This window comes from Pan troglodytes, chromosome 21, assembly GCF_028858775.2.
Source record: "Pan troglodytes isolate AG18354 chromosome 21, NHGRI_mPanTro3-v2.0_pri, whole genome shotgun sequence".
NCBI lineage: Eukaryota > Metazoa > Chordata > Mammalia > Primates > Hominidae > Pan > Pan troglodytes.
In genome coordinates, this window is record NC_072419.2 from 32538545 (window position 1) to 32552798 (window position 14254).

A 14254-nucleotide genomic window follows, 5' to 3' on the forward strand; every position below is an offset into this window, starting at 1 on the left:
CTGGCCTTGTCTTCCAGGACAGATGGTGTCCCCTTACCTCTGCACGTCCTGTCTCACAAATGAGGGACGTCCTCTCCTCTGCACATAGGTAGACTGACTTCCTTAATCTTTTGGCTGTAATGAATGTCGGGAAACCAAGGGAACTGCACTGGGCCTGGATGGGGTTGGGGCTGGGTGCAGGGGAGGTTGCATCAGGGCTACCTGGGCGGTGGAGGCTTTGGGGTGGAGTGAATGTTGTAGAAATCTCTTTGCTCCTCTGGTAGGCATTTCAAAATGTGGCTTGCACTGAGGCACAGGACTCCTCCTTGTTCCCAGGTGTTCTTTGATTTTCCTTGGCACTAAGGGAAAGGCCACTTGTTCCGCCTTTCCACCGGGCACATGCCTGGAACCATTGTTGGTTTCACCATCGCAAAATATCCCTCCGGTGACACAAATTCACACCGTCTACTGAGGGATACGCCAGTGCCACGCGTGATCGCATTGTCTCCACCTCGGATTCGCACCGACCCTGTTTGCACCTGTCCTGGAAAGCGGTGTCCTCTTGCAGGAGCCCCAGGGCTTTTAGAAGCGGGGCACGCCACTGCTCTTTCAACGGAGGAGGGAGGCAGAGGGCTCACGGATAAGTGAACTTTCAGCTGACGTCACTCCTTGAGGGCCATGGGATCATTCTGTGCTGCAGCGAGGCCCTACCTGCGTCACCAGATGTGCTGAGCCCATCCTTTCTCACCCGGAGGGGTCCAAACTCAGATCTGAAGAGGAGCCTGAGAACCCAGCAGTCGTTCTGAAGCTCCCCCTCCCTCAGTGGAAGTCGGGTAAAGGACTTCCTGAAGACTGGACTCCTGCAGGTTTGGCCTTCGGACAGTATAGTTAAGGCCCCCTCTCCCATGCCGCCCCAAACTGGACCACGGATCCAGCCGCCGCCGCAGCTGCAGCAGGAGCCCCGCCGTCACTGAGCAGCCGTGGCATTATTTAAAGGGGACGCAGCCTGACTACCAGGAGCAGAGCGCGAGTAGGCCCAGCCAATGCGCATGCGCGAGGCGCGAGCTTCTTCTCCCATCACAGTGGTTCCCACCGTTGTCTTAGAAACCAGTCCCCGAGGCTTGGCAAAGCAGGAGCCCTCCTTGGCAGTGCTTGGGTGTCAGGGCTCTGAGGCTCCGGCCTGACCTCTTCACGGGGTCGACGGGATCGTCTCCGGATGCCAGGAGTCCCAAAGGGCCGACCAGGATGAGGAAACCCCAGGCGGAGTCCGGGGGAAGCAGCACGGCATCCCAGCCTCAGGGCTGCCCGGACGGTGTTGGTTGGGGTGAGTCTCGCCAAAAGTCGTGCCGCCGTGATCTCGAGGACAGGTCGGCCTGCGTGTCCCTGGGCTGCTCTCTCACCCGAGGGTCGTTCTCGTCGAGAGCAGAACCCCGAAGCCTCAGGGGTTGCGTGGGGGTGTGTGTTTCAATGCCTCTGCTGTATGACTCTGTGTGTGTCTCCCATTCTGTCTTCTCTCTCTACCTCTCAGTCTCTGTGTGTTTCTTTCCCTCTCTCTGTGGGTTTGTGTGTGTGTGACCGAGTGCGTGTGTGTCTTTAGCCGAATGTGCCCTGTGCACCACAAAGCGGTTTCTCGCATGGCGGCCTGTCTTTGGTGAGCCTCTTTCTGCATCTCTGCCTGGGTCATGAGGCCGGTTGTCAATCGTTTTCGCGGCCGCGGATCCGCTTTGGGTGTGTGAAGGCCTGGCCCACGTGAGGAGAAGCGTCGGTCCCGGAGCAATTGAAATCTCATCCCCATCCTGAGCGGCCTCTTTCCTAGGACCAAGATGATCACACTGCAGCCGAGGACAAAGCCCCACAGGAGCTCTTTGTCCCGCAGGAGAGCAGAGGTCCCACGTCAGAGAAGATGCTTGTATCTTTTCACGGCTCTTCTCTGAGAAATGAAGCCACACCACGCTACGGTCTGCAAGAGGAAGCCGGGAATGGGAGATGACAACAATCCCTGTCACTGGAACGCTGGCCTCTCTGGACAAGCCACGCTTTTGGAACCCCTCCCCTTATGCCCGTGGAGGTGGCACGGTGCTGTACCCTGCCTGGGCTCCGGCCTCTGCTCTCTCCTCCCTCTCGCTCTGCCTCCCCTGTTTCTCAGGGGCCTGGATGCCTCTCGCTCTTGCCAAACGTATTCAGCAAAGATGACTTCCCAGTACGTCAGGGAGACACTACCTGGAGATCCGTGTCATGACTGTTTCTCTCTCCAAACGTGTTTCTGCTGGATTGGGCAGGTCTCATGACCCTGGAGCTCTTGACTTCCATACGTGTCTCAGGCAGGGAAGCTTCCTTCTTCTCCACGTTTCCCCTCATAGGTGGGTGGATTGCCTAGAAAGAGCGCTAGGCGACTGTGACTGGCCTTGTCTTCCACGACAGGTGGTGTCGCATTTCCTCTGCGCTTCCTGTCTCATTCTTGAGGGGCATCCTCTTCTCTGCTCCTGGGTGGACTGACTCCCATGACCTTCTGTCCGAAACGAATGTCAGGGAACCAAAGGGACTGGGCTGGGGCTGGGGCTGGGGCTGGGTGTAGCCCAAGTTCCGTCAGGGCTACCAGGGCGGTGGAGGGTTAGAGGTTGGGCGAATTTTGCAGAAACCTCTTTGCTCCTCTGCTAGGCATTTGAAAACGTGGCTTGGGTCAGGCACACGCCCCCTGCCACCCCCCAGGTCCCAGGTGTTCTTCGATTTTCTTTGGCATTGTGGGAAAGTTCACTCGTTGCACCCTTCCACCGGCACATGCCTGGACACCACCGTTTCTTTCGCTGTCGCTCCGTATGCCTCCGGTGACACACATTCACACCATCTGCTGTGGGATACGCCAGTGCCACGCGTGGTCACATGGTCTCCACATCAGATTTGCCCTGGTTCCTGCCTGCAGGTGTCCTGTAAAGCGCGGTGGGCTTTCCGGAGCACCAGGGCTTTTAGAAGCGGGGCAGGTCACTGCTCTTTCAAAGGAGGAGGTAGGCAGAGGGCTGATGGATCAGTGAATTTGCAGCTGACACTAGGCCTTGAGACCTATGGGATCATTCTGTGCTGCAGCGAGGCCCTGCCTGCCTCACCAGATGTGGCGAGCCCATCCTATCTCACTCGGAGTGGGCCAAAATGGGATCTGAAGGGGAGTCCCAAGAACACAGCAGGCGTCCTGAAGCTTCCCCTTCCTCCCAAGGTGGAAGTCAGCTCAAGGAGGTCCTGAGGACAGGACTCCTGGGGGTTGGCCCTGGGACAGGACAAGACACCCGCGGTCGCCTCTCCCACTCCGCCCCAAACTGGAGCCCGGATCCAGCCGCCGCGCAGCGGAGGCATTATTTAAAGAGGACGCAGCCTGCCTGCCAGGAGCGGAGAGCGAGTTGGCCGAGCCAATGCGCATGCGTGAGGCACAAGCGGCTTCTCCCATCACAGTGCTTCCCACAGCTGTCTTAGAAACCAGTCTCTGAGGCTCGGCTAAGCAGGAGCCCTCCGTGCCAGTGCTTGTGTGTCGGAGCTCTGAGGCTCCGGCCTGACCTCTCCACGGGGTCGACGGGAAGGTTTCCGGATGCCAGGAGTCGCAAAGGGCCGACCAGGATGAGGAAACCCCAGGCGGAGTCTGGGGGAAGCAGCACGGCATCCCAGCCTCAGGCCTGCCGGGACGGTGTTGGTTGGGGTGAGTCTCCCCAAAAGTCGTGCCGCCATCAGAGATCTCGAAGACAGGTCGGAATGCGTGCCCCTGGGGTGCTCTCTCACCAGAGGGTCGACAGCAGAACCCCACAGCCTCAGGGGTTGCCTGGGGGTGTGTGTTTTCATGCCTCTGCTGCATGACTCTGTGTGTGTGTCTGTGTGTGTGTGTGTGTCTCTGTGTGTCTGTGTGTGTGTCTCCCATTCTCTCTTCTCTCTCTGTCTCTCAATCTCTGTGAGTTTCTTTCCCTCTCTCTGTGGGTTTGTGTGTGTGTGCCCGTGTCCATGTGTGTCTTTGGCCGAATGTGCCCTGTGCACCACAAAGCGGTTTCTCGCATGGCGGCCTGTCTTTGGTGAGCCTCTTTCTGCATCTCTGCCTGGGTCATGAGGCCGGTTGTCAATCGTTTTCGCCGCCGCGGATCCGCTTTGGGTGTGTGAAGTCCTGGCCCACGTGAGGAGATGCATCGGTCCTGGAGCAATTGAAATCTCATCCTCATCCTGAGCAGGCTTTTTTCTAGCAGGAAGATGAAAACACTGCAGCAGAGGACAAGAGCCCCACAGGAGCTCTTTGTCCCACAGGAGAGCAGCGGACCCACGTCAGAGAAGATGCTTGTATCTTTTCACGGCTCTTCTCTGAGAAATGAAGCCATAGCATGATACAGTCTGCAAGAGGAAGCCGGGAATGGGAGATGGCAACAATCCCTGTCACTGGATCGCTGGTTTCTCTGGACGAGCCACCCTTTTGGATCCCCTCCCCTTATGCCCGTGGCGGTGGCACCGTGCTGTTTCCTGCGTGGGCTCCGGCCTCTGCTCTCTCCTTCTTCTTGCTCTGTCCTCCCTCTACTCTGTCCTCCCTCTTGCTCCTTCTGCTCTGTCCTCCCTCTTGCTCTGTCTCCCCTCTCCCAGATGCCTCTCTCTCTGGCCACATGTCTTCCCTGTCCATCAGGGATTTCCCAGTCCGTGACTTCCCAGTCTGTCAGGGAGACATTTCCTGGAGATCCCTGTTATGATTGTTTCTCTCTCCAAACCTGTTTCTGCTTGATTGGGCAGATCTCGTGACCGTGGAGCTCTTTGCTCCCATAAGTGTCTCAGACAGGAAAGCTTGCTTGTTCTCCATGTTTCCCTTCATGGGTGCGTGGATTACCTAGAAGGAGTGCTAGGCGACCGTGACTGGCCTTGTCTTCAAGAACAGGTAGTGTCCCATTTCCGCTGCAATTCCTGTCTCCTTGTTGAGGGACACCTCTCCTCTGCTTCTGGGTGGACTGTCTCCCTGGATCTTTTGCCCGTAACGAAAGTCAGGGAACCAAGGTGACTGGGCTGGGTCTGGGGCTGGGACTGGGGCTGTTGCTGGTGCTGGGGCTGGGGCTTGGTGCAGGGGAGGTAGCGTGAGGGCTACCTGGGCGGTGGAGCTTTGGCCTTGGGGTGAATTTTGCAGAAACCTATTTGTTGCTCTGGCAGGAATTTCAAATTTTGGATCCGGTCAGTCACAAGCTGCCTCGTGTTTCCCAAGTGTTCTTTAATCTTTCATTGCTGTGATGGAAATGTCACTTGACCCTCCCTTCCACCGGGGACATGCCTAGACAGCATCGTTTGTTTTGCCGTCGCCCCACATTCCTCTGGTTACACACATTCAAGCCATCTGCAGTGGGATTGGTCAGTGACACATGTCAACGCATGGTCTCCACCTGGGATTCGCCCCTGTTCCTGTTTGCACGTGTCCTGTAAACTGTGATTGGCTTCCAGAGCCCCAGGTCTTTTAGAAGCCGGGCAGGCCAGTGTTCTTTCAAAGGAGAAGGGAGGCAGAGGGCTGATGGATCTTTGAAATTTCAGCTGACAGCATGCCTTGAGACCCATGGGATCATTGTGTGCTGCAGCGAGGCCCTGCCTGCCTCACCAGATGTGGCGAGCCCATGCTATCTCACTCGGTGGGGGTCAAAATCAGACCTGAAGGGGAGTCCTGAGACCACAGCAGGCATCCTGAAGCTCACCCTACTTCCCTCGGTGGAAGTCGGCTCAAGGAGGTCATGAGGACAGGACTCCTGGGGGTTTGGCCCTGGGTCAGGACAAGACACCCGCGGTCCCCTATACAACGACGCCCCAAACTGGAGCCCGGATCCAGCCGCCGCCGTGGCTGCAGCAGGAGCCTCGCTACCGCCTCGCTGGAGTGGCGTAATTTAAAGGGGACCCAGCCTGACTGCCAGGAGCAGACCGCGAGTCAGGCCAGCCAATGCGCATGTCCGAGGCGCCAGCGAGTTCTTCCGTCACAGTGGTTCCCACGGTTGTCTTAGAAACCAGTCGCCGAAGCTTGGCAAAGCAGGAGCCCTCCGTGGCAGTGCTTGTGTGTCGGGGCTCTGAGGCTCCGGCCTGACCTCTCCTCGGGGTCGACGGGAACGTCTCCGGATGGTAGGAGTCGCAAAGGGCCGACCAGAATGAGGAAATCCCAGGCGGAGTCGCGGGGAGGCAGCACGGCATCCCAGCCTCAGGGCTGCCCGGACGGTGTTGCTTGGGGTGAGTCTCGCCAAAAGTCGTGCCGCCGTGATCTCGAGGACAGGTCGGCCTGAGTACCCCGGCGGTGCTCCCTCACTCGGGGGTCGATCTCATCAAGAGCAGAACCCCGAAGCCTCAGGGGATGCCTAGGGGTGTGTTTCAATGCCTCTGCTCAAGGACTCTGTGTGTGTGTCTGTGTGTGTGCTTGTGTGTCTGTCTGTGAGTGTGTGAGTGTGTGTGTCCCCGTCTCTCTTCTCTCTATGTCTCTCAGTCTCTGCGTGCTTCTTTCCTCTCTGTCGGTTTGTGTGTGAGTGCCCGGGTGCGTGTGTGTCTTTGGCGGAATGTGCCCTGTGCGCCACAAAGCGGTTTCTGGCACGGCGGCCTGTCTCCTTCTTGAGGGACATCCTCTCCTCTGCTCCTGGGTAGAAAGACTCCCTTGATGTTCTGTCCCAAACGAATGTCAGGGTCCCACAGGGACTGGGCTGGGGCTGGGGCTCTGGCTGGGCCTGGGGCTGGGTGCAGCCGAAGTTGCCTCAGGGCTACCAGCACGGTGGAGGGTTGGGGTTGGGGAGAATTTTGCAGAAAGCTCTTTGCTCCTCTGGTAGGCATTTGAAAATGTGGCTTGGTCAGGCACAGGCGCCCTCACCCGCCGGGTCCCAGGTGTTCTTCGATTTTCCTTGGCATTGATGGATAGGGCAGTCATACCCCCTTGCACCGGCACATGCCTGGACACCACCGTTTCTTTCGCCGTCGCCCCGTATGCCTCCGGTGACACACGTTCACACCATCTGCTGTGGGATACGCCAGTGCCATTCGGGTTCACATGGTCTCCACCTCGAATTCGCCCATGTTCTTGTTTGCACGAGTCCTGTAAAGCCCGGTCGGCTTTCCAGAGCCCCAGGGCTTTTAGAAGCAGGGTAGGCCACTACTCTTTCAAAGGAGGAGGGAGGCAGACGGTTGAAGGATCAGTGAATTTGCAGCTGACACTTGGCCTCGAGACCTATGGGATCATTCTTGGCTGCAGCGAGGCCCTGACTGCCTCAGCACATGTGGCGAGCCCATCCTATCTCACTCGGTGGGGGCCGAAATGGGATCTGAAGGGGTGACCTGAGAACACAGCAGGCGTCCTGAAGCTCCCCCTCCCTCCCTCAGTGGAAGTCAGCTCAAGGAGTTCCTGAGGACAGGACTCCTGGGGGTTGGCCCTGGGACAGGACAAGACACCCGCGGTCCCGTCTCCCACGCCGCCACAAACTGGAGCACGGATCCAGCCGCCGCCGCGGCTGCAGCAGGAGCCTCGCTGCCACCGCGCTGCGGTGGCGTTATTTAAAAGGGATGCAGCCTGACTGCCAGGAGCGGAGCGCGAGTCGGGCGGGCCAGTGCGCATGCGCGAGGCGCCAGCGCCTTCTCCCGTCACAGTGGTTCCCACGGTTGTCTTAGAAACCAGTCCCCGAGGCTTGGCAAAGCAGGAGCCCTCCGTGGCAGTGCTTGTGTGTCGGGGCTCTGAGGCTCCGGCCTGACCTCTCCTCGGGGTCGACGGGAACGTCTCCGGATGGCAGGAGTCTCAAAGGGCCGACCAGAATGAGGAAATCCCAGGCCGAGTCCGGGGGAGGCAGCACGGCATCCCAGCCTCAGGGCTGCCCGGACGGTGTTGCTTGGGGTGAGTCTCGCCAAAAGTCGTGCCGCCGTGATCTCGAGGACAGGTCGGCCTGAGTACCCCTGCGGTGCTCCCTCACCCGAGGGTCGATCTCGTCAAGAGCAGAACCCGGAAGCCTCAGGGGTTGCCTAGGGGTGTGTGTTTCAATGCCTCTGCTCAAGGACTCTGTGTGTCTGTGTGTGTGTGTGTTTGTGTGTGCGTCTGTGAGTGTGTGTGTGTCTCCCATTCTCCCTTCTCTCTCTGTCTCTCAGTCTCTGTGTGTTTCTTTCCCCTCTGTCGGTTTGTGTGTGAGTGCCCGTGTGCGTGTGTGTCTTTGGCCCAATGAGCCCTGTGTGCCACAAAGCGGTTTCTCGCTCGGCGGCCTGTCTCCTTCTTGAGGGTCATCCTCTCCTCTGCTCCTGGGTGGAAAGACTCCCTTGATCTTCTGTCTCAAACGAATGTCAGGGACCCAAAGGGACTGGGCTGGGGCTGGGGCTGGGGCTGGGGCTGGGGCTGGGTGCAGCCGAAGTTGCCTCGGGGCTACCAGCGCGGTGGAGTGTTGGGGGTGGGGAGAATGCAGAAACCTCTTTGCTCCTCTGGTAGGCATTTGGAAACGTGGCTTGGGTCAGGCACAGGTGCCCCAACCCGCCGGGTCCCAGGTGTTCTTCGATTTTCCTTGGCATTGATGGATAGGTCACTCGATCCCCCCTTGCACCGGCACATGCCTGGACACCACCGTTTCTTTCGCCGTCGCCCCGTTTGCCTCCGGTGACACAAGTTCACACCATCTGCTGTGGGATACGCCAGTGCCGTTCGTGATCACATGGTCTCCACCTCGCATTCGCCCCTGTTCTTGTTTGCACGAGTCCTGTAAAGCGCGGTCGGCTTTCCTGAGCCCCAGGGCTTTTAGAAGAGGGGTAGGCCACTGCTCTTTCAAAGGATGAGGGAGGCAGAGGGTTGAAGGATCAGTGAATTTGCAGCTGACACTTGGCCTCGAGACCTATGGGATCATTCTTGGCTGCAGCGAGGCCCTGCCTGCCTCAGCACATGTGGCAAGCCCATCCTATCTCCCTCGGTGGGGGCCGAAATGGGATCTGAAGGGGTGTCCTGAGAACACAGCAGGCGTCCTGAAGCTCTCCCTCCCTCCCTCGGTGGACGTCAGCTCAAGGAGTTCCGGAGGACAGGACTCCTGGGGGTTGGCCCTGGGACAGGACAAGACACCCGCGGTCCCGTCTCCCACGCCGCCACAAACTGGAGCACGGATCCAGCTGCCGCCGCAGCTGCAGCAGGAGCCTTGCTGCCGCCGCGCTGCGGTGGCGTTATTTAAAGGGGACACAGCCTGACTGCCAGGAGCGGAGCGCGAGCCGGGCGGGCCAGTGCGCATGCGCGAGGCACCAGCGCCTTCTCCCGTCACAGTGGTTCCCACGGTTGTCTTAGAAACCAGTCCCCGAGGTTTGGCAAAGCAGGAGCCCTCCGTGGCAGTGCTTGTCCGGCCTGACCTCTCCTCGGGGTCGACGGGAACGTCCCCGGATGCCAGGAGTCGCAAAGGGCCCACCAGAGTGAGGAAATCCCAGGCGGAGTCCGGGAGAGGCAGCACGGCATCCCAGCCTCAGGGCTGCCCGGACGGTGTTGCTTGGGGTGAGTCTCGTCAAAAGTCGTGCCGCCGTGATGTCGAGGACAGGTCGGCCTGAGTACCCCTGCGGTGCTCCCTCAGCCGAGGGTCGATCTCGTCAAGAGCAGAACCCCGAAGCCTCAGGGGTTGCCTAGGGGTGTGTGTTTCAATGCCTCTGCTCAAGGACTCTGTGTGTGTGTCTGTGTGTGAGTGTGTGTGTGTGTGTTTGTGTGTCCGTCTGTGAGGGTGTGTGTGTGTGTCTCCCATTCTCCCTTCTCTCTCTGTCTCTCTGTCTCTGTGTGTTTCTTTCCCCTCTGTCGGTTTGTGTGTGAGTGCCCATGTGCGTGTGTGTCTTTGGCCCAATGTGCCCTGTGCGCCACAAAGCGGTTACTCGCTCGGCGGCCTGTCTCCTTCTTGAGGGTCATCCTCTCCTCTGCTCCTGGGTGGAAAGACTCCCTTGATCTTCTGTCTCAAACGAATGTCAGGGACCCAAAGGGACTGGGCTGGGGCTGGGGCTGGGGCTGGGGCTGGGGCTGGGTGCCTCAGGGATACCAGCGCAGTGGAGGGTTGGGGGTGGGGAGAATTTTGCAGAAACCTCTTTGCTCCTCTGGTAGGCATTTGAAAACGTGGCTTGGGTCAGGCACAGGCGCCCTCACCCGCCGGTTCCCAGGTGTTCTTCGATTTTCCTTGGCATTGATGGATAGGTCTCTCGATCCCCCCTTGCACCGGCACATGCCTGGACACCACCGTTTCTTTTGCCGTTGCCCCGTTTGCCTCCGGTGACACACGTTCACACCATCTGCTGTGGGATACGCCAGTGCCGTTCGTGTTCACATGGTCTCCACCTCGCATTCGCCCCTGTTCTTGTTTGCACGAGTCCTGTAAAGCGTGGTCGGCTTTCCTGAGCCCCAGGGCTTTTAGAAGAGGGGTAGGCCACTGCTCTTTCAAAGGATGAGGGAGGCAGAGGGTTGAAGGTTCAGTGAATTTGCAGCTGACACTTGGCCTCGAGACCTATGGCCTCGAGACCCTGGCTGCAGCGAGGCCCTGCCTGCCTCAGCACATGTGGCGAGCCCATCCTATCTACCTCGGTGGGGGCCGAAATGGGATCTGAAGGGGTGTCCTGAGAACACAGCAGGCGTCCTGAAGCTCCCCTCCCTCCCTCGGTGGAAGTCAGCTCAAGGAGTTCCCGAGGACAGGACTCCTGGGGGTTGGCCCGGGGACAGGACAAGACACGCGCCGTCCCGTCTCCCACGCCGCCACAAACTGGAGCAGGGATCCAGCCGCCGCCACATACTGGAGCAGGGATCAAGCCGCCGCCGCGGCTGCAGCAGGAGCCTCGCTGCCGCCGCTCTGTGGTGGCGTTATTTAAAGGGGACGCAGCCTGACTGCCAGGAGCGGAGCGCGAGCCGGGCGGGCCAGTGCGCATGCGTGAGGCGCCAGCGCCTTCTCCCGTCACAGTGGTTCCCACTGTTGTCTTAGAAACCAGTCCCCGAGGCTTGGCAAAGCAGGAGCCCTCCGTGGCAGTGCTTGTGTGTCGGGGCTCTGAGGCTCCGGCCTGACCTCTCCTCAGGGTCGACGGAAACGTCTCCGGATGGTAGGAGTCGCAAAGGGCCGACCAGAATGAGGAAATCCCAGGCGGAGTCGCGGGGAGGCAGCACGGCATCCCAGCCTCAGGGCTGCCCGGACGGTGTTGCTTGGGGTGAGTCTCACCAAAAGTCGTGCCGCCGTGATCTCGAGGACAGGTCGGCCTGAGTACCCCTGCGGTGCACCCTCACCCGAGGGTCGATCTCGTCAAGAGCAGAACCCCGAAGCCTCAGGGGTTGCCTAGGGGTGTGTGTTTCAATGCCTGTGCTCAAGGACACTGTGTGTGTGTCTGTGTGTGTGTGTGTGTTTGTGTGTGCGTCTGTGTGTGTGTGTGTCTCCCATTCTCCCTTCTCTCTCTGTCTCTCAGTCTCTGTGTGTTTCTTTCCCCTCTGTCGGTTTGTGTGTGAGTGCCCGTGTGCGTGTGTGTCTTTGGCCCAATGAGCCCTGTGTGCCACAAAGCGGTTTCTCGCTTGGCGGCCTGTCTCCTTCTTGAGGTACATCCTCTCCTCTGCTCCTGGGTGGAAAGACTCCCTTGATCTTCTGTCTCAAACGAATGTCAGGGACCCAGAGGGACTGGGCTGGGGCTGGGGCTGGGGCTGGGTGCAGCCGAAGTTGCCTCGGGGCTACCAGCGCGGTGGAGTGTTGGGGGTGGGGAGAATTTTGCAGAAACCTCTTTGCTCCTCTGGTAGGCATTTGGAAACGTGGCTTGGGTCAGGCACAGGCGCCCCACCCGCTGGGTCCCAGGTGTTCTTCGATTTTCCTTGGCATTGATGGATAGGTCACTCGATCCCCCCTTGCACCGGCACATGCCTGGACACCACCGTTTCTTTCGCCCTCGCCCCGTTTGCCTCCGGTGACACAAGTTCACACCATCTGCTGTGGGATACGCCAGTGCCGTTCGTGTTCACATGGTCTCCACCTCGCATTCGCCCCTGTTCTTGTTTGCACGAGTCCTGTAAAGCGCGGTCGGCTTTCCTGAGCCCCAGGGCTTTTAGAAGAGGGGTAGGCCACTGCTCTTTCAAAGGATGAGGGAGGCAGAGGGTTGAAGGATCAGTGAATTTGCAGCTGACACTTGGCCTGGAGACCTATGGGATCATTCTTGGCTGCAGCGAGGCCCTGCCTGCCTCAGCACATGTGGCGAGCCCATCCTATCTACCTCGGTGGGGGCCGAAATGGGATCTGAAGGGGTGTCCTGAGAACACAGCAGGCGTCCTGAAGCTCCCCTCCCTCCCTCGGTGGAAGTCAGCTCAAGGAGTTCCCGAGGACAGGACTCCTGGGGGTTGGCCCTGGGACAGGACAAGACACCCGCGGTCCCGTCTCCCACGCCGCCACAAACTGGAGCACGGATCCAGCCGCCGCCGCGGCTTCAGCAGGAGCCTCGCTGCCACCGCGCTGCGGTGGTGTTATTTAAAGGGGACGCAGCCTGACTGCCAGGAGCGGAGCGCGAGCCGGGCGGGCCAGTGCGCATGCGCGAGGCGCCAGCGCCTTCTCCGGTCACAGTGGTTCCCACCGTTGTCTTAGAAACCAGTCCCTGAGGCTTGGCAAAGCAGGAGCCCTCCGTGGCAGTGCTTGTGTGTCGGGGCTCTGAGGCTCCGGCCTGACCTCTCCTCGGGGTCGACGGGAACGTCTCCGGATGGCAGGAGTCTCAAAGGGCCGACCAGAATGAGGAAATCCCAGGCGGAGTCGCGGGGAGGCAGGATGGCATCCCAGCCTCAGGGCTGCCCGGACGGTGTTGCTTGGGGTGAGTCTCGTCAAAAGTCGTGCCGCCGTGATGTCGAGGACAGGTCGGCCTGAGTACCCTTGCGGTGCTCCCTCACCCGAGGGTCGATCTCGTCAAGAGCAGAACCCCGAAGCCTCAGGGGTTGCCTAGGGGTGTGTGTTTCAATGCCTCTTCTCAAGGACTCTGTGTGTGTGTCTGTGTGTGTGTCTGTGTGTGTGTTTGTGTGTCCGTCTGTGAGTGTGTGTGTGTGTGTCTCCTATTCTCCCTTCTCTCTCTGTCTCTCAGTCTCTGTGTGTTTCTTTCCCCTCTGTCGGTTTGTGTGTGAGTGCCCGTGTGCGTGAGTGTCTTTGGCCCAATGTGCCGTGTGCCAGAAAGGGGTTTCTCGCTTGGCGGCCTGTCTCCTTCTTGAGGGACATCCTCTCCTCTGCTCCTGGGTGGAAAGACTCCCTTGATCTTCTGTCTCAAACGAATGTCAGGGACCCAGAGGGCCTGGGCTGTGGCTGGGGCAGTGGCTGGGGCTGGGGCTGGGCTGGGTGCAGCCGAAGTTGCCTGAGGGCTACCAGCGCGGTGGAGTGTTGGGGGTGGGGAGAATTTTGCAGAAACCTCTTTGCTCCTCTGGTAGGCATTTGAAAACGTGGCTTGGGTCAGGCACAGGCGCCCCCACCCGCCGGCTCCCAGGTGTTCTTCGATTTTCCTTGGCATTGATGCAGGGCTCACTCCTTCCCCCCTTCCGCTGGCACATGCCTGGATACCACCATTTGTTTTGCCGTCGCCCCGTATGTCTCCGGTGACACACATTCTCACCTTCTGCTGTGGGATACGCCAGTGCCACGCTTGGTCGCATTGTCTACACCTCAGATTCGCCCTTGTTCCTGTTTTCAGGTGTCCTGTAAAGGGCGGTCGGCTTTCCGGATCCCCAGGTCTTTTAGAAGCAGGTCAGGCCCCTGCTCTTTCAAAGGAGGAGGGGGGCAGAGGCCTGAGGTATCAATGAATTTGCAGCTGACACTAGGTCTTGAGACCTATGCGATCATTCTGTGCTGCAGCGAGGCGCTGCTTGCCTCACCAGATGTGGTGAGCCCATCCTATCTCACTCCGAGGGGGCCAAAATCGGATCTGAAGGAGAGTCCTGAGAACACAGCAGGCGTCCTGATGTCCCCCTCCCTGGGTGGAATTCAGCTCAAGGTGGTCCTGAGGACAGGATTCCTCAGGGTTTGGCCCTGGGACAGGACAAGACACCCGCGGCCCTCTCTCTCACGCCGCCCAAACTGGACCCCGGATCCAGCCACCGCGGAGGATGCAGCAGGAGCCTCGCTGCCCTGGCGCAGCGGCGGCGTTATTTAAAGGGGACGCAGCCTGCCTGTGAGGAGCATAGCGCGAGTCGGCCCAGACAATGCGCATACTTATTTAAAGGGGACGCAGCCTGCCTGTGAGGAGCGTAGCGCGAGTCGGCCCAGACAATGCGCATGCGCGATGCCCAAGCTTCTTTTCCCCTCGCAGTGGTTCCCACGGTTTTCTTAGAAACCACTCCCTGAGGCTTGACAGAGCA

The 14254-nt window shown here is 59.5% G+C and overlaps 1 protein-coding gene across 10 annotated transcripts in view; it reads left to right on the top strand.

Annotated features, from left to right (window-relative positions):
- The first annotated feature begins 1021 nt into the window (after positions 1–1021).
- LOC129138214 (protein FAM182B-like) overlaps positions 1022–14254 on the top strand; it is a 36286-nt gene continuing 23053 nt past the window's right edge. For 2 of the 10 annotated variants that reach the window (XM_054674783.2, XM_054674785.2), the window contains exon 1: positions 1022–1303. The gene's annotated coding sequence lies outside the window, so the exon portion shown is untranslated. Of the gene's footprint in view, positions 1304–3392; positions 3662–5920; positions 6181–6764; positions 7817–10870; positions 11104–12484; positions 12730–14254 lie in introns of those variants that run through there. The other 8 variants (XM_054674782.2, XM_054674786.2, XM_054674780.2 and 5 more) reach the window with 6 other exon arrangements.